At 35.8% G+C, this 27,245-nt stretch overlaps 1 pseudogene; it reads left to right on the top strand.

Annotated features, from left to right (window-relative positions):
* The first annotated feature begins 1,038 nt into the window (after positions 1 to 1,038).
* On the top strand, positions 1,039 to 9,082 carry LOC149265311 (uncharacterized; annotated as a pseudogene).
* The last annotated feature ends 18,163 nt before the right edge of the window (positions 9,083 to 27,245 follow it).

Raw genomic sequence — 27,245 nt, 5'->3', positions numbered from 1 at the left:
AGAAGCACACTGCTACTACTACAAATGAGGGTTCACATGAGGAGATTGGGATGAGGAGTGGCACGGTTGGGAGACCCAAGAAGCCTACCAATGATAAGTTCCAACAAAGTTTGACTAGGTTCTTGGTCCCATTATCACCATTAGTATTACATAGGGGTTCTACAAGTGCAGATCCTTCTACATTTGGTGTGTTAACTAGCAACTTAGACTAAACTTGAATATGAATTTGTATATTATTTTATTTATCTTACTTCAAATTTATTTGTTTGTTGTCATCTTATTACAGCTCAATTATCTCCCTTATTACTACAATTTTTGGGGTATTAGTATCCTTATATTGATAGAAATGGGGAGAGATCGGAAACAAAGGTCCTAATGGATGATCAAAGGGTTGGAAAATTATGGGCCATAGAGAACCATACCAAGATCATGTTATATTATGAGGGTATTGAATGTCGTATTGATGGTACATATAGGCATATTCATTGCCAGAGGGCTTCTGAAACAGGGATCCCATTTGATTCATTAACATGCAACTTTTGTAAGTTGGTTCCAGAATGTGATGACTTCAAGATGCGATTATATTGTGAATCAATGTGCACCAATAAAATAAGTGAACGAGATATAGGAAAAGGTAGAAGAATTGACTATTTGACTCAAAATGAAATGAAGAATGCTGCAAGGGTTACAAATTCTAACCATAGATCAACAATGCAATCTCTTTGGTGGGAGAGGACAAAGGTTGCTACACTCTCTATTAGAATGAGATCCCTAAAGGAAAAGTTGTTTGAATCGACAGAAAGGAAGGATGTCTTTAGGTTTTGCAAGGATGTGTGTGAGGCACATAAGCAAGGAAAATTACAAGGTAAAGATGTAGTTTGGGAATTTGTCAAGGATATTTTTCATAACTTGATGCATGCAAAATAAGGGAGAAGGTATAGTACATCCACAAAATCCCTTTATGAGATGATCAAGTTATGGGGAGGTCCTAGATTACATAGCTTTATTAGCTTGAATCTGGATGGTCCTTCAATATCTATGACTTTAAGGCAAGTTAGAAAGTCATTAGCATATATCCCAGGGGAGCACGAACATATTTTTGAGGCAGTCGGAAAATTTTATGCTTCTTATAAAGCCAAGCATGGTATATATGGCCCAATTCCTGTATTGCTCACTAAAGATGAAACAATTGTGAAAAAATATGTTAGATGGGTAGCAAAAAGCGATACACTGGTGGGGTTTTGTGGTACGAAAGAAGAACATCAATGTCAATCACATTTCTTAGTGAGAGTTGGTGAAGGAGCTATAGGCTATGAGATTATAACAAATTCTTTTAAGAACAATGTTATTGGCCATTATGCACGTGTTATTATTGCAAACCCTTTACATGAAAAGCTTCCTCATTTGGTTTTGGTTGTTCATCCAACATGCAATAGGTTCAATGCAAATTTTGTTTATCAACAATGGGAAAAGGTAGAATCTGTGTGGAAGAAACACATGGAAAATAATTTGGGACCTATTGTTGGTCATTCCTCGGATGGGGATAGCAGAAGAAGACAACTTATGTTGAATGATTATTCTTCAACATCAGGTCTTCGATATCAAATTCCTTGGGAAGGGTGGAGGCTAACTAGGTTGTACAATGGTTGCAATGTAACAGGATTGCATGACCAAGATTACATCCACAACAACAAAAAGCTAGTGAATCCTTTGTTTAGCGGTTGACAAGAATTTGTTTTAGGAAATGATTATATAAGTTTTGGTCATGTCAGAATGGTTTATCACACTTTTAAAGTGAATGATCACAAGCTTAAGGGTGAAGATATAGAGAGGATGGATCGACAAAATTGGGGATTCGCACAGCGCATTGCTTCAAGGAATTTCAGAGGTGTTTGAAAGAGTTGAGAAGTACACCAAGTGGAAATTTAGAGAGGACACTAGCTACAGAGACTTATCTAATGATTGTTGCTGACTACATTGACATCTTTATGTCTCATAGTTTGAGCCTTTGGGAAAGGGTTCGAAATGCTTCACGAGTTCATCATTTCTTCACATTATGTTATGTTGGGTACAGAAACAATCTCATAGTAATGTCAACATAAATTTCATTAGCAAAGAAGCACAACAAGATGTGAAAATTTCTTGCCATTTTGTAGTTTTGTTGATGAGATTGTTTCGAGATCATTACTCTAACTTTCCATGTGTTTTGCACCTGACTGGGTCAGATGTATGTGAGAACTTCTTTAGTAAAGTTGGTGGGATGGTTGGAGTGGAGAGGGCCTATGATTTCACTGACTTGATTCATGCTGTTGGAACCCTTAATAGAGTTGCTGAAGAAGAATCAAATCCCCAAGAGCTTCATTTTAATAAATCTCATAAGAAGCAAGAAATCATTTGGAATAGATTGCACCAAGAAAAAATACAAAAAATTGACATATTGTTGCAATATGATTCAATATGCACAAACGCTAAAATTATAGAAGCCCTTAAGACTGGATTGAAGGATGCACAAGACATTTTATCAACTCTTGGAATGCAACCAGAAAATTACACTCAATCTTCTTGGTGGGTTAAACCATGGACAGAGGATCAAAATTATCCAACATTTCAAATTGTGGATGAAGTAGTTGATGCTTCTCCACCGAGTTGTTCCAACTCTATATTCCAATCTTCGTCATCATTGGTACATAATGAAAGTGAATTGAAAATAATGGAAAGTGAGTGGAGACACGAGTTAGATGAAATTTTAGATTTCATTGATAAAATGGAAGCAAAACAATAAAGCCAGTGGTGGATCTTGATGGTAATGATATGTTTAAAATATGTTTGGTTAGTCACTTGAATGGAAATCTGAAATTATCCAAAGATAGGTTGACAAAAGTGAGAAATGGGGTCTACTTTAGGCGAGATGAGAAGGCTTCATAAAAGGGTGTTTCAATTGGCTTTGGAATTGGATCAAATTGTGGGGTGTTGTTTGAAAGCAACTCAATTCCCCCCAATGAACGTACTACAAGAAAAGGTGTTACTCGAAGTACAAAACAAGGTGTTTCTTGTGGAACGTGGTACGTTGGAAGGGTTCAAAGAATAAGAAAGAAGGATGGTAATAGGGTGTTTGATTATCATAATGGCATTGACCTTTTGGAGAGATTAGAAGGCATCGAGCTTCAATTATGTTGGTATAGTAGAATAAATGGGCAACGCATGTATAAGTATGATTTGACAGATCATGTTTTTCTACAACTTGAATCTGTTATAGAAATTGCAAACTTATCATACAACGCTAGGAATGATACATACAAATTATAAGAATGTGATTACAAAGTTTTTCAGATTTTTTGAAAATTTTGAACAAGGTAGATTTTCAAAACATTCTACTTTCTCTTTCCTTATGTATTTCCATATGTTGGATCATTTATAAATAATTATTGGTTGTATTTTTGTTGATTTGTTTGTATGAATTTGATGTTAATTTTGTACTTTTTGGTTTTAGGTCTAGTGAACAGTTCAAATGGTGAATGTTCGGGATAACTCAACCTTTTTTTGCTACCTGCTTTTTCGTGTAAGTTTCTTTCACTAGCCATTCATCCTTTTGTAGTTGTGTTTTATTCAAACATTAATTTGTTCCCTTTGATGTTGGTCCATTTAATCATGAAAAACAAGAAGAGGTGGTTCATTTTTCATGAATATGTTTTGTGGATAGGTATGTGGTTCTTCTCACTAGTGTTAACATTTTCCTTGAATTTTTAGATTAATGGTTCGCTTTCTAGAAAGGATATGAAGGATTTGATGGCATGAGCTTTAGTCAAGATGGTTTCTTCTCACTCAAGTCAACATATTTACACCAGAGCAATGTCTAGCACATGAAGTGCATTTTATTTTGAATGTTTATGTGGTAGTTGGATTTCCTATTTTTTAAATTGGACATAAAAATCAGATTCTGTAGTTCAAATGTGCCATTAGAGTCTTTTTGGAAGTATTTATGTTTTGGCCATACGCATGGGGTCTACAATAGCTAAATTGCACTTGGTTATTATTGTCAATTGAGTCCTCAATCAAATTTTGGGAATTTCCTTTCAGTGATTTCACTAAACGACATTAACATTAATTACTATATGTAAAGGATTTTGGACATGTGATGGTAGTTTGTTTTTAAATTGTTTGCAACTTTATTGAGATATGTGCTTCTCGTATATTGTTTGGGTGATGGCACTTTGCTTTCTTATTTTTGCCTACATTGATATATATGTGTTTGATGGGCCTTGAAGTGTGTGCATATGATCCAAGGGCTATTTTAAGGTGAATGGTAAATGATTTTTTGCAACTTTCAGATTGACAAGAATTTGATAAGGTGAATGGTATGCAAATTTTATTTGATTTTATTTTTCCAAAGAAAGAATGCATATGTTTCTATTTCATGGTTTGGAAAAGGAAAATACATAGCAAAGTGCTTATAGCATGACATATCACCTCCAAAAAGGAAAATAAGGCCACTTGGTGGCCACCTTTCACAAAATTTCATACAGAATATACCTATGATCTCTCCCGAGAACACAGCGAAAGGAAAAAAATATGCATTGTTAAGCAAGGTAGGTTGTCAATGGGAGATGATGTAAAGCTAGTTCCTAGTTTTCTGTTGCTTATTGGTCTCTCCATTATCCCAGAATCTCCAAGATGGCTGGTAAGATTCTAGAATTCTTGAATTATTGCAATAAATGATATTAACTACATAAGCACTTTGAAAGGACACTTCTGAATCAATTTGAATATCACACTTTGAATATCATGTAGTTCATACCCTTGTTATTGGGCACTTCTGAATCAATTTGAAAGGATTTTGGGTCATTATGAAATGATTTATTTTTTGAGGCTAATTCATATCTATATTGCATTTCCTTTTGGCTCATTTAAGGCACAGACTAACCCTTTCTTGAGGCCCTTCTTGACCTTTTTGAGACCCCCGCCCCCCGTCTGAGGCATTTTTGTATTAATTTCAGGTCTGTTCTAGGACCTATTTGGGCCCTCTTCTTGGTAGACCTCAGTGATATTTGACCTAATTATTTTCAATGGCATCTCTATGGACAAAATTTGGGATTATTCTGAGTGAAGTTGGAGGACATTATTGTGTTATCTCTCTATGGTTTATAGAATACTATGATGCTTATTTAAGCCTCTGTTCTGTGATCTTCTGAAAGCAATCTATATATATTAAAATACCTACAAGGCAGATTGTTTGTAGCCTTATCCTCACCATTTGTAAGATTTATCATTTCTGCCAAATTTGAAGGGTTTGTTGAGCTATATCTAGACCTCTCTGGAGTTGCATCTAGGACTGATCAAGGGCTTATTCAAAGAAATGATAGAAGCATGTAAGGAAATGATGGCTATAATCAAATCATGCCTTGCTTCTGAAATAGTTACAAGAAGTCTATTATTGGCCATCTCAAGAGAAGATCTCTCTTCACTACTGGTATTGGTGTATTTTCTTAAATTTCAATTTGATTTTATGTTTTTCAATAATGATTATTATATTAGAAAGTGTATTATGTACAATTTTGATTACTTTCTATTGCCTTCCATGAATTAAATATTTTTTTTATCCACAATGTTTGACTATTTCAAGGTTATCTTGTAGTCATATCCTAATATTTTACATATTTCTTAACTATTTTTACATAGTAAATGTTGGTGCAACAGAGAGCACGAGACTTCCATCCGAGAAACATGTTATCTATAGGTGGATGTGGCAGCATAAGGTAGAGGTGTTGTAAATGGACATCTTTTGGTTAGCTATTTGAAGCATTACTAAGAATAACTTGCTATTGAATATAATAACTATATCTATTTTCTTTATCCTTTGTAGAACCTTGTTGACTGTTTATGTACTGTATCTATTATTAAGAAAATATTGTTTTCAACACCATGCCTACTGTATCTATTGTGTTTCCATTTATTGTAGTTAGCTATAATTTATTATTTTAACATTAATATAAACTATAAATAAAACCATTGAGTACCCATGTACAAAGCAGTATTGGTTCATGTTCTAGGTGACACCGATTTTGCTTTCTTTTATATGCAGACGAAAATGGGCAAACATGTCTTGTTTGTGTTTCTTTTCAACCTGCACTGTGTGTTGTTGTTGCAACATGCAAATGGAGGTGAAGATATAAGTCTGAAGATGGAGATGAAGATGATCCATGAGCAATTGACAAGAAGACATGAGGTGATACAAATTTTTTTACGTGTGGACTCCATCAGAACAAGGTCTTGGCAATACAAGAATACTTCTTATCCTCACAGGAGGCTTCGAACTTCAGGCTTTGAAATGTCATTAGCCTTTGGTGTAGTAGACATAGGATCTACTCTTTACTTCATGAGTGTGAATGTGGGAACCCCTCCTCAGCAAGTTCTCCTGGTTCCAGACACAGGCAGCGATCTTGTGTGGGTGAATTGCAATCCCAAGATCTAATCTGCTACCACAAAGCCTCTTCCCACTTTCAGACCCAGAAAATCCTCATCTTTAGCATATGTTCCTTGTAATTCCAAAGATTGCAGAGAGATTTCCCAAACCCCATCAATAGCATGTTATGGTTCCACGAAGGCCTACAAATACAACCAGGGTTACTTGGATGGCACCACCACCAGTGGCCCTTATATCTGGGATACCATAACCTTGAAGTCCACCAATGCCAATGGTAGGCTATTTGGGGCAAAAGGGGTATTGATGGGATGTGGAATGTAGAACCTGTTAGGCCCCTATACTACTAGTGTAACCCCTTATTGCTATTAGTACAACCCACTTATTATATTGATGTACCCATGTAGTGCCCATATTGTTACTATTGTGCCCCATAGAAGCCCACTATTGTTATTATTGTGCCCTTACATTATTATTGTTATGTTGGCTCTAATTATGTTATGACCCCTTAGACTCCTATATATAGAAAGGAGGTCCTTTCATTTGTATCATCCAAGAATTGTTCATTTATGTAATGTAAAGGAGGTTGCCCCCTCGAAGAGGCTGAATTTTAAGGCGTTGATCTATCTTTTCTATCTTTTTCTTGAGCTGGTTTCATAACAAAACCAGCCTGCAGATGTTTTAGAATCAGTTGAAGAGTGCACTGGAGAAGACAGTGTAATTCCCACCTTGAGTCAGATATCATACCTCCTTTTTCAAGTGATTTTCAACAAGTGATATTTTTGTGCTTACTGTAAGACATTTTCCTTGATATTTTTGTGCTTCCACCATCACTTATATGTGACATGAACTATAAAATGCAATTGTTAATAGTTTATTCCGCCATATAAACTGATTTTTTTCTCAGTGGCATATATTCTTCTACCTATCTCCTTTCCTTACGTGTTAGTCATATCCATCCATGATGAGTATTCCTGCTAACCCTGCACATTTCTCTTGTACAATGATTGGTGGCATTGTCAAGAGTGTTCACATAAATGACATAAGTTGGAAATGCAGGTGCAAACATAGAGGAAAATGTGGGTGCCTAATAAATAGGGACTGGGTGCTTAATAAGCATGAAGTGAGGTTTTGAACCCCATGTTTCACCAAATCAATTTCATACCTTAGGAGTACTAGAGAAAACAGTGAATATATAATGTGTTAGTGTGGGCCTCTCAAGTTACAATGAGAACGCAGGTGCTTGAACATGGTGTTAAGCTTTCAGCCCTAAGCTTTGCCAACTCAAATACTTAAATTTTCTTTTGTGTCATTCCCAAAGGAAGCTATTTCCTTCCCGTCACAATGCAAATCGAAATTATTTTAAAACATTAAGCCCTAACTAGTTGTCAAATAAATCTATGTCTTAAAGATTATTTATCGCTCAATTGTTTAAGAATTTTTACAATGTAGATGCAGTGAGCACAATACAAGTTTTGGATTCATATATGAGATGCTCTTTTGAATTTCTAAACTGATTGTAGAGATTCAATGGTATATCTTGTACTGTGCTGAAATTCTTTTTCCAGCTTATTCTAAAGAAGGGTGAGACACCCAAAAAATATGAAGTTGTTTTTATCACCCCAACAGGTGAAGAATTCAAGACAAAAAGGGCACTAGAGTGATACTTGAAGGAAAATCCAGGAGGGCCGTCTATCTCTGAATTTGATTGGAGCAGAGGTAAAGTTTGTTATTTTATTGGTTTTTCCTGATCTGAACTTATGTTCTTACATGTCTTTGTTTTTGTTTTGTTTTGTTTGTTTTTTTTGTTTTGTTTTGTTATTGTTTTTTGTTTTTGTTTTGTTTTTGTTTTGTTTTGTTTTGTTTTGTTTTTGTTTTGTCTTGTTTTGTTTTTTTTGTTTTTTGTTTGTTTGTTTTTTTTTTTTTTTTTTTTGAAATCCATATACCATAGGTGAGGTAACACCAACAAGGAGATCTTTAAGGATAAGTGAAAAAGTAAAGGAATCACCAGTCAAAACACCAGAAAGTGAATCGAAGAAAAAACCAAAGAGATCTAGAAAATCAAAAGGAGATTCAGAAGATGCAGAGAAACAAGAATCACAAGTAGAAGCTAGTAAGGAAGAGGAAATGCATGATACCCATCATGGGGAAGATATGGCTGAAACAGGGGAAGATGTTGATCACAAAAAGGAAGAAGAAGGGAAGGGAGAAGATGATCTTGATAAGAAGAAGGAAGCAGAAGAAGAGAGTGATGACAAAAGGGAAATAGAAAACAAAGAAAAAATACATGGGTCCAAAACTGAAGAAATAAATAAAATGGATGAGAAGGCAAAAGAGATGGCACCACAAGGGGCAGAAGGTGCCATAAAGAAAGATCCAGTGTTGGAGAATGAAGAAAATCACAAGGATTTGGAGAGTAAGGGAGAGCCTCAGGAACCCAAGCAAGAATCAATTGATGTAACAAAGGAGAATGGTTTTGATGGTACAAGTACACTGGAGAACTATGCCCAGGTCAAACATGCAGAGCCAGTGAAGGAAGTGCATGACCCAATGGAAAAAATACTTGAAGGTCAAGCAGGACAAATGGCAGATGAGATTGGTTCACTTTCCAACCACACTGCAGTAAAACAGACCCCTGAGCCCCCACTTAGTGCATCCAACTGAACTTCTATGGTTTAAATTTGTGCATTGTTGGAAGTTAGCTTCTTAATTTACACATTATTCATTGGGAGTTCTGCCCTAGGTTTAGGGTTTGAAGAGAGGATGAAAACTCTAGGAGTGTTTCTTTAATTTTGAAATGATATATTACTGCTATCCTACATATCATAGTGAAAATGGAACCTGGATTTTGCAGTGACTCTTGCTACAGTTGTATAGTCACAAATTAGTTGCCATGGTTTTGGTTCTTTGACTTGCATTTCTTATCAATTTACTTTTTGTAAATTTAACTTACCTATTTCCTTTTATAGATGTTCACTACATTTTTTAGCTTCTTGCATATGATTTTATTAGTCTTTTCTTTATGATGAAACAAATTATCCATGAATATGTAGCTATATTTAGTTCTCAATATATTCAATTTATCAGTAGTATGGAAAATGGTTAGATTTAGATGCTTTATAGTTCTTATTGCCTGTTATACATTCTCTGAAGCAAGGAGATGCAAAATGTTATTTCTTAGAGTCCATTATATCTGTAGCTTTGAAAGCCTAGAGGTGTTTGGTGTTACCCCAAGGAATATTTTAAGGATGGAAAATTTTCTTGAAGTTTAAAAACATTGGTGAATCTCACTAATCCCTACTATGCAAACTATAAAATGTTTATTGATATATTTGTAAAATTATTCAAATTTAGAATGATTTTATATATAGTCTCTATATAATGTTGGCAATTTTTAAGGTAAAATAATTTTATATTCTAAAATTTGGGCGAATCATCTTTTATAAAATTGGAAATTGGTGAATCTTTTTTGTGGCAAAATCATGGAAAATTAGCCCACTGGACGAACATTAGCCCTTAAAATTTTCCATGGTGTACCCCCAATATTCTAATTTTCTTGGTCAAGATTTTGTTGATTTTAATTTTTTAACCTAGATGAGGTCTCTATCTTATTGCATCTCATGAAGCTTGAGACCAAAAAAGATCAGGATTTAGGAGCAAATCTCAAATGTAACACCGATGCAAAATCTGTTTGGGGTGAGTCTTTCTAAGAATTATGAGTTGCTAATACCTTCTTGAATATGGTTCATTTGTCTTTCTTATCCTAAAAATACAGGCTTCATTATATTTGTTTTAGTATCAATTTTAAGTTGTTGGATCATGTTCTTTGTTTTAATGAGATAGCTGATTTATAGGAATTTTATTGGGAACCCTTAAAGCATCTTAAAAATTAAAAATAAACAATTCTGGCATTTTTGATATCGGTTTTACTGTTGGAGTGGGTCCTAAAGCTATTTTTTTGTGTTTAACCTTGAATGATTTTGATTTAGTGGTGCATGATTTGTTGATTTGAAGTGTCAGATTTATCTTCCACAAGCCTTTCTTTTCGTTCTTCATGTATTATAACAGATGTAACTTATGTATAACATGAAACATTTTTTATGATGGAGTAAGGATAACATTCTATTGAAGTGAATGTGATAACCTGTAGGAATTGAGGTGGGAAAGGAAGGGAACGATATTGCTTTAGTTGGTGGTATTATTTTTGTATATAATTATGTTAATAATGTTTATGGGCTATTGTAGTTTTTATAGCTACTTATCAATGTTTTGGTACTTATGTGAATTGTATCTCCTCTCTTTATAAACTCTGGTCATGGAAAATAGAGAGGGCTTCATTGTATTAGTGGCAAGAACCAATGTCCTTATAGATTTTAGGGGAAGTGTGGATTTACTTTTTTCTTGATGGCACAAAATTGTATGCCTTCTGTTTCGTTGAAATTTTAGGTAGGCTTCCAGATTCTCCTAAAGTATTAATTCATTTCAAATTTGATTGGCTGCTAAGATTACAACTTGTAGAAGCTATCAATTTTTTAAACTGTGAAGGGTCATGAAATAGCAGAAAATGGGAAACAACTGGCTTAATCCCTTGGGAAAGAATAGTGAAAGGATTATTTTCAATTTCTGGCAAAGCCTTTCTCCTATCATTTCCTCCTTGGACATTTAAGCCCGCCTTGCGAGAACTTTTGTTCAAATAATTGTTATATAAAATCTTGGAAGTCTGATCCCATGCTTCTCAATTGGTTTTCGAATTTGAAAGTCCCATATCATGCTTTTCAACTAGTTTTCGAATTTGAAAGTCCCATATCATGATTTTCAATTGATTTTGGCACTATAGATGTTTTCTCTAGCAGGATTGTGTACATGGATGTTCTCTGCCAGGTCTTTTTTGTAAATTTGATCTTGCATAGGTTGATTCGTTATAGGATGATAAGGCTCTTGGTTCTTGGTGTTCAAGACATTACTTTAATATTGTTTAGCTTAAATTTTCAAGAGATTCTTTGATTATAGAAATGTCAGGGTCATTCCTATTTCAAGGAAGTGATATTAGTTCTTAATATTGTTTCCAGGGTCGTTTCTATTTCCTATATGATGTTAGTTCCAATGTGGTTCCAATGTAATCACTCATTATGTAAAATAGACCTTAAAGAGAAATCCACTATATCTAAATTGAGTGGGCCTAATGGTTAAGAGCATGTGTTTCCTCCTAAGAGGTCACAAGTTCAAAACCAGAGGGGGTAGAGTATGTATGCCTTCATTGACTTAGCGGTCAAATCATTGTGCGGAGGTGGGTCCCTTGTCCCACAAGTAAGGGGGTCTCATACACCAATGTGGGGTCTAACTTGGTTGTGACCTTTAGAATTGTATTTCAAATGTATGAGAGTGCAAGGAAGCCTTGTATTTAGTGAGGTGCATGATAAGGTAATGCTTGCCTTCAACATGTAGAAAATATTGTAGATGTTTGGAGGTTTATTTTGGAATACACCATTGTTTTGAGTTAGTCAAATTGAGCAAATCACCTCTACAACCAAAATTTTGTCTTATGTTCTAGTTGTAGTCCATTCATTTAATGCTCTATGTTATCTCCAATCCATTGTTGCATTTACATAGTCTTTGAGTGATAGTCCATATCTCATTGGTGAGATGAATGTGAATCAAAAGGTGATTTCAAGCTTTCGTGTTATTCCCTTAAGAGCGCATGTGTTGGTACTTTTCCATCCTCTTCTTCTAAGCATTTCTAGGTTGGGATTTCACCCTTGATTTGAGATTTGTGGCCCCAAACTTGGTTGTAGATAGTTGTATTGCATCTAGAGGGTCTATATAGGTGCTTGAACACCTTATTTGGTGCAAACCTATTCATAAAGGTTCATCAATTTTTTTTTCATCATCATATAGATCAATTTATATGTTATTTTATATATATGCACATAATCAATATTCCTAAAACATGGTTGATCTTTGTGTGCCCTAGACCATTAAATGCCACAAATCATAGTGAGATGTGCTTGAGTGTGGGTTAAGTATTTTGCATTGTGGGAGAACTAATAGGCATTTACAATGTCTATCAAAAGAAGAAAGGTTCAACTAATAAGCATTTACAATGTATATCAAAAGAAGAAAGGTGCAATGTATGTGGGGTCATAAGAGAGGCATCATGTCACTATACCAAGGATATAAAAATAAAAGGGTATAAAAAATGTGAATAAAGAAATGGATACATACAATATTTAGTGAAAATAGGGGTTTTATAAATTGGGAAGGTGTGTTGGATTTATATTGGTAGGGGGGTTAAATAATGTGATTTTTAGGTATTTTCCAATATGTAGTCAAATTAAGGGTATTGTTTAGTATGCCACGAACGCATGTGCTATGTCAGAGGTTTAGTGAGTGAAGCCCCCGTGTGTAACTCTTGCCATAAGAACAATTAATTTTATAAACTCCTTTGAGTTGATGTCCATCAATATTATCCTTGACTGACCTCATTCCTTGTTTAATTGTTCTGGGTGCTGAGAACTGTGTGACTATGTCTTTCTTTCTCATAATTTTGGCAATCTTATCTGTTACCCCCCGAATATATGGTATGAATACCCTAGCACACTGAGGTTGGTTTTGAGCTTGAGGCTCTTGTGATAACACCTTCCTTTCAGCTCTCTCTAAAGCTTTTTTAATTTCCTTATCCTTATAGCCTATACCCTTAAATACTGAAGATAAATGCTTCTTTTCCTCGTCTAGATGCTCAGAGTCAGAAATTCGAAGGGCTCTAATAGCAAGAGTGTTTAGAACACCAAACTTCTGGGAAGGGTGATGGTAGGATTCAACGTGGAGATAGCTTTCTGTGTGAGTTGATTTCCTGAATACCTTATGCCCTAAAGAGCCATCCTCTTTTCTGATGATAAGTACATCTAAAAATGGAATGCTCTTGTTCTCCTCCAGCTCCATGGTGAATTTTATTTCTGAAGAGATAGAGTTAAGGTGCACAAAAAACTTATCAAGCTCTGTCCTACCATGAGTCCATTTTACATTGGTATCATCGACGAATCGCTTCCACCAAGTTGGCTTCAAAGGGTATGATTCAAGGGCTTTCTTCTCAAAGTATTCCATGTATAAGTTGGCCACAATTGGCGAGAGGGGTGATCCCATTGCCACCCCAGATGTTTGCTCATAATATCCTCCTTGGAAAGTGAAAACAGTTTGTGAAAATGGTCTTTCACTGCAAAAAAGACTAAAAGAACTTGGAGCAGAGATAAGATTGCCAAAATTCCAAGAAAGAAAGACATAGTCACACAGTTCTCAGCACCCGGAACAATTAAATAAGGAAAGAGGCCGGTCAAGGATAATATTGATGGGCATCAACCCAAAGGAGTTTATAAAATTAAATGTTCTTGTGGCAGGAGTTACATTGGTGAAACTGGTCGTTCACTGCAGAAAAGACTAAAAGAATATGGAGCAGAGATAAGATTGCCAAAATTATGAGAAAGAAAGACATAGTCACATAGTTCTCAGCACCTGGAACAATTAAACAAGGAATGAGGTCGGTCAAGGATAATATTGATGGACATCAACTCAAAGGAGTTTATAAAATTAATTGTTCTTGTGGCAAGAGTTACATTGGTGAAACTGGTCGTTCGCTGTAGAAAAGACTAAAAGAACATGGAGCAGATATTAAGAACGGAAGGTCTCGTACTTCAGCCCTGGCAAAACATTCCTCAAAAACTAAGCACCATGTTTGCTTGGAGAGCGCCTCAATTATCGCAAGGGAGGAACAATATCATAGACGAAAGATTAGGGAGGCTCTTGAGATTATAAAGCATCCGCAAAATCTCAACAGGGACAATGGTATAGAAATCAATGGAAGTTGGCTACCTTTAATCAGGCAGATCAGGACACCCAATTCGTCTCAGGTATAACAACTCAGGTAACTTTTCTCCTCTCTAACCTTCTAATCTTATATATATATATATATATAATTCTTAATAAATAATAATTATTATTATTATTATTTATTTATTTATTTATAATAATAATTAATAATTAATTAAAATAATTATTTATAGTGATAATAATAATTATTATTATGATTAGTAATGATTTATAATAATAATTAGTTGGTTTAATTATTATAATATCTATTAATTAATTAATTATTTTCTATTTTTTTTTAAATAAGAACATTAATTTTTTTATTTTTTGTAAATATATATTTTTTTAATAATATTAAGAGTATTAATCAATATTAATGTTTCTGGCTTTTGTGATCCATAATGAATTAAGCAAAGCCTTTTCTACCAAAAGACTTTGCTTAATTAAATATTAATGTTATTAATAAACTAATGAGTTATAATATTATTACTACTAATAATTATAATAGTATTTATAAGCACTATAAAGAATAATTATTGTTTTAATAATAAATAAGAATTTAATCATATGCTTATTATAAAAATTATTTTAAAATTATGATAATAAACTTTAAATATTATTATAAATTATGAAGGAAACTATGGATAATAATTACTATTATAAGAAATTTTTAGGTTTTAACTTATTAGTAGCCTACATTCATCTTTCTTAACAACAAATTATCTTATAACTATTTATCGTATGATTAAGCTCTTCTATTATCTTCATTCAGAATGGTCCCAATGATGAATCCCTATTGAGCTTTGAAACATTGACAAATATTAATTATTACTGTAAATACTCTGAAGCTTAACTCAACAAAAAAAATAAACCACGGATGTCTTAAATCCACATTTAATATTTGTATTCTGATAATACATTTATCAGTTCCCAAATGGCTTTCAACATCTGCCACGCTTCTAAACCACTGCTACCATTTTAGTATTTGAAGTGCCATTTGTGTTCACACAACCTTCCAACTTTCCACCGCTTCACCTTTCCTCACGACCGCATCCTTTTGCTGCATCATAACACATTGCAAGGAAATTGTCTATAACTTTGAAGTTGAGAACCACCGCAAAGTATTTGATAGAACTGTCCCACGGGATCTCGATTTAGACCTATCTCTCTCTCAAACTTGAGACAAAGGAGGTAAAGGGTTGAACTCTGCCGATATGGGAAGTTGTCAAGATTGTGAGGGATACGAAATCCTATCCTCCCACATTAGATCGAGGGATGAGATAGAGAGCCCAGTTGACTTCGCTGGTTGGTTGTCCTAAACCTATGAGCATATGTTGATTGTTGATTCTTCAAATATTTCGGAATTGGATGGACATGACTGCAGTCAAATAATTGACCACGCCTATGTCCATTTGATTTCTGAATATTCAGGGAATCAGCAATCCTCTAAATATTTGGGAATTGGATGAACATGGCTGTGGTCAAATAATTGACCACACCAATATCCATCTGATTCTCGAATATTCGAGGAATCAGCAATCGACATAAAGATACCTCAGGCCCATGTCCATCAGATTCCTGAATATTCCGGGAATCAGCAATTGACATAGAGATACCTCACAAATGCAACAACTCTTTATCCTAAAGTTTCTATAATGCTTCTCGAGGATAGCAAAGTAAACACCTCTTCGACCACCAAGAAAGGAGAAATCTCTGGAGACTCTTCAATTGCAGCACTGGACCACAAAATGAGAATCCCTATTCTACATCTGCATGATTCTTCTGAAAACACATCAAAAGCATTGGCATCTGAATAATTACTGAAAGCACATCAACAACACTGGCATCTGAATAATAGCACATATCTCGGTAAGCATCCGCTCGAGATTCTGAAGCAATAATGAAGGTTTAATGAAGGTTTTTCACTACTTACCACTACAATAGGAGCAAGAATAAATATTGCAATTTTTCTTTGTTAGCTTTCTTCCCTATCGTCATTCATTTTTTCCTTCTTTGCCTCTTCCGTGGCTACAACATACATGGCTAGAGTATGCTTTAGCTCAAGTTTCAGCCTTTCTACTTCTATCATAATATTCTGCGGATCAAATAAAGGAATCAGATTAGATCATACCAAACAATACCAAACCTAATATCATATAAGTCCTCATACTCTCAAAAAATTTCAGCTAGAGACACAATTTTATGATAAAAATGAAATCAAATTTGTTATTCACTTATTACTCAGAGTGATCTAACACAGGAGAAAACCCAGAAAATACCAATTTGTACATTGTACCTGTTCCTGTGACAAGTGTTCATTATTAGATGCTGATGCTGTTTTGATACTTGCAGTGTCCAAGTTAAATTGATTTCTGCTGGCAGAAAAGGTATCAATTTCCATGAATGGGAGGTTTCCAATGGATAGAGCTGGAGTCCTTGGTAATCCTGTGTTTCCTGGAGATTCTCTTTCCTCTATGCTCATTGTACTGGGGTTCTCACTAGGGAAATTCGATCTTGATGTTGAAAACCTTGGAGTTCAACTGTCATAAACTACACCATTGCATCAATGGAGCATATTGATTATCGACATTTGAAATTATTGTCTGTACAAAGATAACTAGAAAGTGGTTCATTTGAAAGCTAGTCATATTGATTTTGATTCATGAACATAAGGAATAGTAGAAATTAAGCCTACTAATCATGATCAACAAGCCAAGAAATTATAATGTAGCAGATCTTTTTATTTTTATAAGTTAGAAACTCAAAATCTATGAGCATAATTTTGGAGTTTAGAGAAAAATGGTTTCCGTAGATGGACCTATTCTGGGAGAGCTCCAATCAGTCATATGGGAAAGTTCCAATTAGTCATATCTGGAAAGCCACTGCGATGATTACTAGATTGCGAATTTTGAATTGAGCAAGCTCCGGGTGGGTCTCTGTTCCGTTAGAAAGCAGTGTAGAAAGAAAACGCAGGAAACAAGAGAAAGCAATGAAAGAAATAAAACGCAGGAAACCAGACAAAGAAGACCAGGGATTATATTTGTTGTATGGAACCATTTTAGAGAATAATAGTGATACACTTGAGCACTTGGCTTGCATGCGAGCACTACATGAATACTCAAACAATTGTTATTTGTTTTTATTATTTTTATATTTTTAATTATATAATATGGATTGTTAAGGTATATAGTTGTTGGATGTTCAAACACACCGGCAGGTGTAGTGTAGCGAGAATTCATCTTGATTAAGATGATTTAATGTAATTTTAGTGTGAATAATATTTATTTAGTTGTTGCATTTAAGCTTCTATGATCCATATTAAGTTTTTTAAGAAAAAAATTTAGCGACATTTGAATGCATTGTCTATGTGTTTCGAATCAACGAGTGTGGTTTATCGTCATTAATAGAATTATTTTTTTAGTTCACGTACATATCCTCCAATAAATACTTTTTAAATTTGAAAAAACTCTGCAATTTAGAAAATACAAAAGTATATTTACATTTTGAGAATATGTTATATTCAGAAAATTTAAAAATAAAATCATTTAAACTTTCTAGGTAAATGCAATTTAAACACTACAAAGTTAGATTAGATTTATATTTAGAGAGTAATGTTACATTGAGGAAATTTAAACACTACAAAGTTAGATTAGATTTATATTTAGAGAGTAATGTTACATTGAGGAAATTTAAAGACCGTGTAACTGAATGCAATTTAAACACTACAAAATTATATTAACATGAATACTAGACAATTGTTATTTGTTTATATTATTTTTATATTTTTAATTATATATATGGATTGTTAAGGTATATAGTTGTTGAATGTTCAAACACATCCGCAGCTCGCGTAGCAAGAATTCATTTTGATTAAGATGATTTAATGTGACTTTAGTGTGAATAATATTTATTTAGTTGTTGAATTTAAACTTCTGTGATCCATATCAGGTTTCTTGAGAAGAATTTTCAACATAAATCACATTCGAACGCATTTGTCGATGCATTTCGAACCAATTAGTATGGTTCATCATCATTAAGAGACTTATTTTGTCGACGCATTTCGAACCAAGAGTATGGTTCATTATCATTAAAAGACTTATTTTTTAGTTCACATACATATCCTCCAATATTATCAGTTATCTTAGAGATAGTTTAAATACTTTTTAAATTTGAAAAAACTCTATACAATTTAGAAAATACAAAAATATATTTATATTTTGAGAATATGTTATATTCAGACAATTTAAAAATAAAATCATTTAAACTTTCTAGATAAATGCAATTTAAACACTACGAAGTTAAATTAGATTATTTCGAGAGTAATTTTACATTGAGGAAATTTAAAGACAATCATTTAAACTGTGTTACTAAATGCAATTTGAACACTACAAAATCATATTACCAGTACAAAATCATTTAAATTAGGTAACTGAAACCAATTTAAACACTACAAAATTATAATTATATTTTCTCAATAATATTACATTGAGAAAATGTAAAAACAAGATTATTTAAAGTCTGTAAAAACAAAATTATTTAAAGCCTGGGTTGTTGGATACCATAAAATTGGTCCCAACAACAAAGGCTCACTGACTCCATGCCCTAAGTAATTGTGTTGTCAGGGAAACGTTCAAGCTTTTCCCTGAAACACATGATAGTTCCCAAATAAATATTGTCGTTGCCTATAGAATGCTTGAATAAGCTTCTGCCTGAAACACCTGGTAGTTCCCAAATAAATATTGTGGTTGCATGTAGCATGCTTGAATAAAGATGTTAGTACATTTTAAATGCCTCTAGGTTTGAGGTATGAAATTGGAAAAAATACACGGTTATATGAATGACAATGAAATGACATTGCCCACCATCATATAGATGAAATTAAAATATGTACCTGCAATAACATTAAAGTTGACATTTTTGTTTCTGTTATATACCATTTAATAAGATTACCTTTACATGTTCTCGATTGCAGAAATGTGCTTTCTTACCGTGGCAGGGACTACAACTACCTGCTACCCTTCTTTTTAAAATGTAAAAACAATAAAATTACAAGGTGAATATTGCAAATTTATAAATAATATAATTTATTGAAAATTTATATCATTTAAATATAAAGTTCTTATAAAATCATAAAATTTAATTTTGCATAAACGATTTTACATTATAAAATAAATGAGATATGTAATATGTATAAGATTAAAATGAGAAAAAATAAATAATTAATATATGGTTATTTCTTATTTCGTATTAATAATAAAATTGGGATTTAAATAAATTTATTTATACAATTATTTAGGTAATGTAGTTGGTTGCACAAATTATAAATATATTAGATTTAAGAGTAAAAAATTAAAAGTTTCTAACGATTCAACCCAAAAAAAAATCAAACTTTAAAAATTAGATATCATAAAAATTATCAAAATATTTTAAAATAGAAATTATATATATTATTTTTTAATTTATCTAATTAAAAATAACAAAATATTAATTTATTAAAATATAGATTGTATTATTTTATTATTTTAATTATAATATAATTATGGGGTGGTAGAAGAGGGACGGATTCTCTAATCTTCAAGGAATAATTGAAGATAGATTTGTTTGGGGTTTGGGCAAAAAGACAAATAAGGAGCATAGGCATATGGAATGTAACTTGGTCTCACTTTAGCTCAACAAAAATGGATAATGAATATGAATATCCCAAGGGATTCGCTGTAGAATTTTCTACAAATCAACTAGCTCTGATACCATGTAGAAATTCCCATTGTAGATCAACAGATTATGCAATATACTAAAACACAATACAAGATCTACTTCTACCATAAACTTTGCGGAAGCTTAATCACATATGAGTAGTATCAACCAAGAACATATATAACTAAGAATGAGAAGCAATCACACATAACACAGAAGAAATATCCAGGGGAAAGCACCAGCCTAAAACCCCATCTCTATATTATCATACAAGTGGAAATATAATCAATATTACAAAAAGAATCAGCTCAAAATCTATCCTGCTCTCTCTGCAATACCTCTGTTGCTCATAGACAGTCAAAGGCCTCTCTCAAACCTCCTGATCTGCCCTCCAAGCCTCCTATTTCTTTGCGCAATTTTGATTGGGGTCCAGTGCAGCCACTTGTGTGGATTGGCCTCTTCACACACTCACTAACCTCTGATCCAACTACGTAATCCTGAAGGAGATAGATCCTTCTCCATGGATGAGCTTCCTTTATAGGAAAAATCCATACAACTGATAGTACATTGTCCCTCCTTTGATCTCAACTGGGTCTCTGTCTGAACTGACATGCATGAGTTATTCATGAGAGAATCTTTAGTTATCTGAAGTGCAACAGTTATATGCAAGCATGCATCAATTAACTGAACTTACTTAATTTAAACAAACTGTTTAAATCAATTATAAATGGACTTGACTCAATTAACTGAGCCAACTAATTACTACTCAAATTAGAACTCATCCTTATCTCTTTAACTAATGGATAAATTCCTCAATTAATAGAGAAACTGTTGCATGTCCTCACATAGAGTTCATGTTTGATTTTTCACAACTAATTAACTCATGGTGAATTAATTAATTTATTTTCAAACAGCTATTAAGTTTAAATTCGAATTTTACTTCATATTTTTATTCCAGGGACTGACTAAAATAGGAATCCATTCTGAACTGCTAAAAATAGAATGCTATTTTTAGCACTTCCATTTTTCATTCCCTATTGCTCAATCCAGCACTGATACCCAAACTGCTATTTATAGCAGTGATATTTTTAGCACTTCTGTTTTTAGAATTTCTTGTTGCTATTTTCAACACTCCCTCTCAACAAGAAAGACTTCAACTCGAACCTGATCCTGTGCCTTTGGAATGTTCTGCATGCAACACTTCTACCAAGTGTGGTTGCTCCAGCAACTCTCAGAACAAAAAAAACTCCCCACTGACCTATCTGTTGGGCTAGAAACATACTCTGATGCTGAAGCTCTACCTGCTGCTGACAAGTGCTCCCTCTTTGACCTCTAAGTTGCTGCAACACTCCATGCATCTTGCACCGTTGCACACCTCTTTGTGCCATCCTGCACTAGTGCAACACTCCTGTGCCTCTCGCATTGTTACAGCCTGCTACCTCTACACAGTCTTGGGACTCCTGCACTGTAGCTCTCTCTGCCGCTCCATCCACATCTGTCTCTACCCAATCAGTCAGTCCTGCTACTCCTCATCGGGGCTCCTGTAGCAAAGTCGAATCAAAGAGGTTGGGTACCTCAAGGATCTTGCCCTCCTCCTTGGGACGATCACTCCACATTGCCCCACCTCCTACCTGGAGATATGGCTGCATGTGATCCCTCTGCCCACCTGGCTTGAAGTTTCCCCCAACTGGAGGTCTCTGCATGAGTATATGTCTCTACTTGATCTCCTCTCAGCTTCTCTAGTTGTGGCTGCTCCACAACCTCCTGAAGCTACTTCACCAATTGTGGCTCCTCCACAATCGTCTAAGATTTCTTCTGGTGCTGCATGTTGAGAGGTCATGTACTCTCCCTCTCAACCACCAAGTCTCCATCAGTTGCCTTGCTCCTCAAGGCTTTGCATGCATATTGAACCTCAAGAGCATACAAGTTCTAGACTCGTGAACCGATCTGCTTCACCTATCTAGTGATGATGTGTCTAAGGAAAACCTTTCCCTTACTGAAGACTACATCATAGCCTCTGTCTTCTAGCATCACGATTGACACCAAGTTTCTCTTCAGTCCTAGTACATACTTGACATTGGTCAAGGTAAGGCGAGCTCCATGCTCCCTCTAAAAAATAACCATGCCTACACCCAAGACACTATACTTTTTATTATTACCCATCGCTATGAGTATCTGGAGATCTTTCTCCTCCAAAGTATTGAACAAACTCTTGTCACCAATCATGTGGAAAGAAGCTCCACTGTCAAGAAACCAACCACTTCCCACCATGGATGAAACCATGCATGCGAACAGTGTGAAATCCAACTCGAACTATAAGGCCAATGCCTCGCCTTCTGATCCTTCCACAAATCCCTTCTTGGATTTCCTCAATGGAAAATTTGTAGCAAAATGGCCCACCTCATTACAACGAAAGCATCGCACTTTCGATTTGTCAAACTTCTTCCCACCATGGGAAGAACTAGATTCGGAATGAGAAACCTTCTCCTTCCCCTTCGCCTTACTCGCTAAGACATAGTTTTCTTCATCCTCCATGGATGAAGAACCATATTTGTGCTTCTCCTTATCTCCTCCTGCATCAAATCTGACTAAAGTCGTTCCCAATCTGTGATCCGGATTTAAGCAGGAACGCAATAGATTACAGAGATAACCATAAATATAGAGATGCGATAACCATAAAAATAGAGATGCAGCGGAAATAATACTTCATTTCATTAATGGAGAATATTGAAATATGCTTACAAATAGAAATAAACCAGCTAGGGCGATGGTAGCTTATCTCTGAGAAGAGATGTGTCCGCTACATGCCTCTGAACTGTTTCAAACTGTGTTACAATGAGGCTCGAGGGCCTATTTATTGTTGAGAAACAATGGAAAACCCTTCACATTCCAAAACCTAACCCTAGAAGATGAAACGCCAGATTGTGGGCCCCGTTTTTGGGTAAGTTGGTACATCAACTTCCCGGGGTCGCGAATTGGTCGTACTATCTTCGTTTGACGTGCATGATAGCCCGTTGGAAAGATCTCTCCGAGGACTACGACGGAAAAGACGATTTTTATCAGAAAAATCGCTGGCGGTGTGTTGTTGGGAAAAGTATCCATTCAGAATGCCCCTATCCCACTCTAAGGTGTGATAGTGCCTTAGCAACAAACAAGGAAAACTATTTTCGTATTCTTCTTTATGAAATGTAAACGAAGAGGAAGGATGTAACTAACTTGTGTCTTTCGCTAGTTTGTTGATCCACTTGCTCTCTTCTTTGTTCGCTTCCCGCTGCCTGCTCCCTCACTGGTCCAGCTTCACCAAGTTCCTGCAAGATTACAAAAGAGGAAAACTACACAAAACATAGATTTACATTCATAACTAGCTTAGGATCAGATTTAAGCTAAACATGCAAATATAACAAAACATCATTGATACACAGCATGTAGGAGAAACTCAAATAGTTTTATTGATATGATAAGAAAGTCCAAGAGGAGATACAACCAAGTGAGTCCCGATCCAGCATCTACCTCCCAGCAAAGGAATCCCTTCCTCTCCTCCAACAAAGCATAAATCACCCAATGCACTAATCTCAATCTCAAACCAACAGTAATTCTCTGCAAAGTACAAAATTCCAGCCTCTGGATCTCTAGGATGAGGGATCCATATATAGATGTAAGCAGAGAGGATGAGTCAGCTTATGTTTTGACTTGTGGCTTCTCTCTGTCAGTTCTTGCTTCCACTTGGAGGCTGAGAGCCTCTTACTCATCACTGGTCGAATTCATTGAGGCAAGTGTCATTGAGGAAGATTCTGGAAGCTTCCAGTGTCTGTACACCTCGCGGAATGACACTGCCATTTGGCATTTCTCGCTCAGCGCACCCTGGTAGTGCATTTAGGTGCGTTGCAACGCACCTAGCTAGTGTACTGGGGTGCATTGCAACGCAGGCAGCTAGTAGAGCATCTGAATTGATCCTGAATTGACTGTTTCTGAGTAGTTTTTGGTGGAGAACTTCTGGGAGAAGCTGTCATTGGTTGACCTTGTTCCTTTAGGGGCAGGAACAACTCTTTTAGGGACTTTGGATCCCTTGGATTATGGACATTTCATGCTCAATGCTATAAGGCACAAAAATGTCTATAACAGTTGCCCCCTAAAGTATGAGGCCGTTTATCGGGTGAAATGCTTTATTAGGAGGATCCGAAGTTCTTTCAATGCTGGGAGGAGACCTGTAATAAGATACAATACAATACATTATTTTTCATACTGTTTTCATGATCTAGCTGAGGCGGGCATTCCCATGCTCAGCTTTATAAATTCATTTTTCTGTACATAGGACAGACCATCGTCTGATGGTAGACTGATGATTCTGATGAAATCATCATCCTTTTGATAGGATGATTATCTGTGCTGCAATGCTGTACATGTCAATGTCTTTATTTTTCCTGAATATATATCGCAGCCCGGATGGATGAAACTAGATCCGGGGTCTTCAATCTCGTCCGATCTTCACTCTAAGTACAAGTCGATCCATGTGAGAAATGTTTTGAAGTCGAACATGGAAAGACATCGCTTGATTACCAGTCAATGATGTAAACTGTTAACAAGCGCGAGAGGAATCACCGATAATGATAATGACCCTCAAGGTACTGCAGTACAATTCACGTGGTGTGAATAAAGGACTTGGCGTCGAACACCACGCGAAATCTTTCGGTCAAAGGTCATTGATGTATACCTGTCGCTGGAAGTGAGAAACTTGCCATTGAGGCATGCAAGCTTCAAAGTACTGAAGGGGGTGTTCCTAGATCAACTTCTTAGATAATGAGCTGATGTCGACAAGAAGCGATCCGTCAAAGGAGGGCCTTAATGTATCCCACATCAGTGACACGGAACGGAGCAAATGATTTTGATGGAGGTGAAAACGATCTGATGATATATGGTTCAGGGTGGCGGTCATGAAAGGATGAAGTATAATGTATGGTAGTGGATGGGACACGGGTGACTTCTCTGGATGACTTCTCTTGAACATACCGGCGACACTTATGTGATGGATTGGTAGCATTTACCCCAAAGGTGGATGGTATGGCGAGACCATGGTGATGTGACCGGTGAATGAAACAACCCAACCCAACTCAGGCACGGAGTGGAAGTGTCATGTTCAAGAGCGACTTGCTACCAATAAAAGTTCTTTGAGTTTCTTCCCAATTTTTCCCCAGTCATTGCTGACCAGTACCTCTTTATTTTTGTCAAGCTTGAGGAGGATAACATATGCTTGTTCTATAATTTGCCCTTCGGGCAAACCCATCGCTATGTTTTAACGAGCCTAGCGATAGTGAAACTCGTTCTCGTCTAAAGACAAGTTTGTCGCTATTAATCTTTTTAACGAGTCTAACGACAAAGATAACTTGGTCCTTTTCATTTTTAGAGAGTCTGAAAAGGTACGTAAAGATAACTCCGGAAGTCCTTTTTCGTCATCTAATCCCTTAAGTCCGAAAAAGTATAAAACAATACAGAAGGGATGAATTTTCGATAGTTTTAACGAGCCGAATAAAACAAGCGCTCGATCTTTTTGTGCAATAATCCCTCAGGTCCAAAAAGATTAAAATCTAGAGGAGGGATAGCACTTCCGGTCGCTTTAACGAGCTGGAAGGCCAAAACTCGGCAATCTTTTCATATTTTACGAGTCAGATGAAAAGAGCTTAAAGAAGACTCGTCTTTTGAGGAACGAGTGATAAAACGGGTAGCAGCTGATTCCAGGTAAGGGTTGGAATTTTCCAATCACGACAGCGTCACAAGGATGGCTAGTAAAATCACTCTTCGCAGCTGTTCCTCAAAATGGGTAAACAATCAAATGGAGGTGAATGATCGGCCAATGGAAAAGTGGAGGTGACGGTGCAAACACGACCAAGGCTTTAATGGCTGATAATGTTACATTCACGGTGGTTATTTACCGGAGGATAGTTCATTTTTTAACGAGCTTAAACGCGGGTTGAAACACTTGCTCGATCTTATGTTTATTTTTTAACGAGCATGAACTATGTGCTAAAACTGCTCGATCTTATGTTTATTTTTTAACGAGCATGAACTATGTGCTAAAACTGCTCGATTAATCCAGTCATATGATAAGAATGTCTCATTTAAGATTCCATTTTTTATGGAGCTTGCACCTTACAAAGCTTTGCTCCGGAATCCTTTCTTTATGCAAGTTCGGAAACGACTAATCCTACGAGTTTAAAGGGTTAGAGGTCCTAAAAATTTAAAAAATAAATAGCCGCCCCTTGCTTGCACTCCAAAAGGTTTGCATGCCCCTAGGTATAAAATAGAGTTTCAAGGTTACCTCTCAATTTGCAGGAAAAACATTTGTTTAACCGGGAGAGGCCTACCTCTTTCAGGTTACCAAAGATTGTCTCATTCGCGCAGCAAACAAAACACTTCTTTGGCGATGTCTACCGAGATAGACAAAGGTGAGTGACAACGAGCGCCAAACAAATAACTTTGACAAAAGAATCTTATTCTAGAACAACCCCTCTTCCAATCACGGACGGGGTACGGACTAGTCATATTCTCCCGCGGAAACCTACCCTATACCCAAAGTTTTCCTGCCGAAGCAGACCAGGACGCATGCCCCCTGGGTTCCAGTCATATCCCTCCGAATTACTCGCGCTCATCGGGAGGACGGACCGTGGGTTGAGACATTTCTTGCGTGAAGAGACCATTTAGGGATGGTATATGACTATTTGCGATGCGTGATCCGGGAAATGAAAGCTGGTCCACGAGCTTGACCACTCTTCCTTCGTGCGGAAAACACATTACTCTAAAGAGTGAGGAGACGATGGCTCCCATGCAATATATATAGTCTCGTCCAAGGAGTAGGTTATAATCCAAGGGTCCTTGAACGACCATCACGTTCATTTGAACGGTCTTCCCTTTCAATGTGATAGGCACATTGGGGAGGATCCCTAAAGGTCGACTGGTTCCTTTATCGAAGCCTGTCAGATTTCTCATCTCAGGCAAAAGTGATGGCGAACCAAGCGCTTTCCAAGCAATAGAGGAAAGGATACTCACAGATGCCCCCTCATCAATGATGGTGCCAGCCATGACCATTCTGTATATTTGAACGATAATTCGGAATGGTATGCTTGCTGGCAAACGGGGTCTGCCTAGTTGGTTCCAGTCGAAGGATACAACTAGGTTGCTTGGTGGTGGGACCGAGTAGACGGCCGGGTATCGCTCTGACGAACTTCCTTCCTGCGATAAAGGAATGGGTGGATTGCCCCCGTGTTCGTCGGAGTCTGTG

This window comes from Pinus tabuliformis, chromosome 6, assembly GCF_031772625.1.
Source record: "Pinus tabuliformis cultivar Carrire ecotype Pingquan chromosome 6, CPIR1, whole genome shotgun sequence".
Taxonomy (NCBI): domain Eukaryota; kingdom Viridiplantae; phylum Streptophyta; class Pinopsida; order Pinales; family Pinaceae; genus Pinus; species Pinus tabuliformis.
The sequence above is the reverse complement of the archived record's forward strand: the minus strand, read 5'-3'. Positions and strand labels throughout refer to the sequence as shown.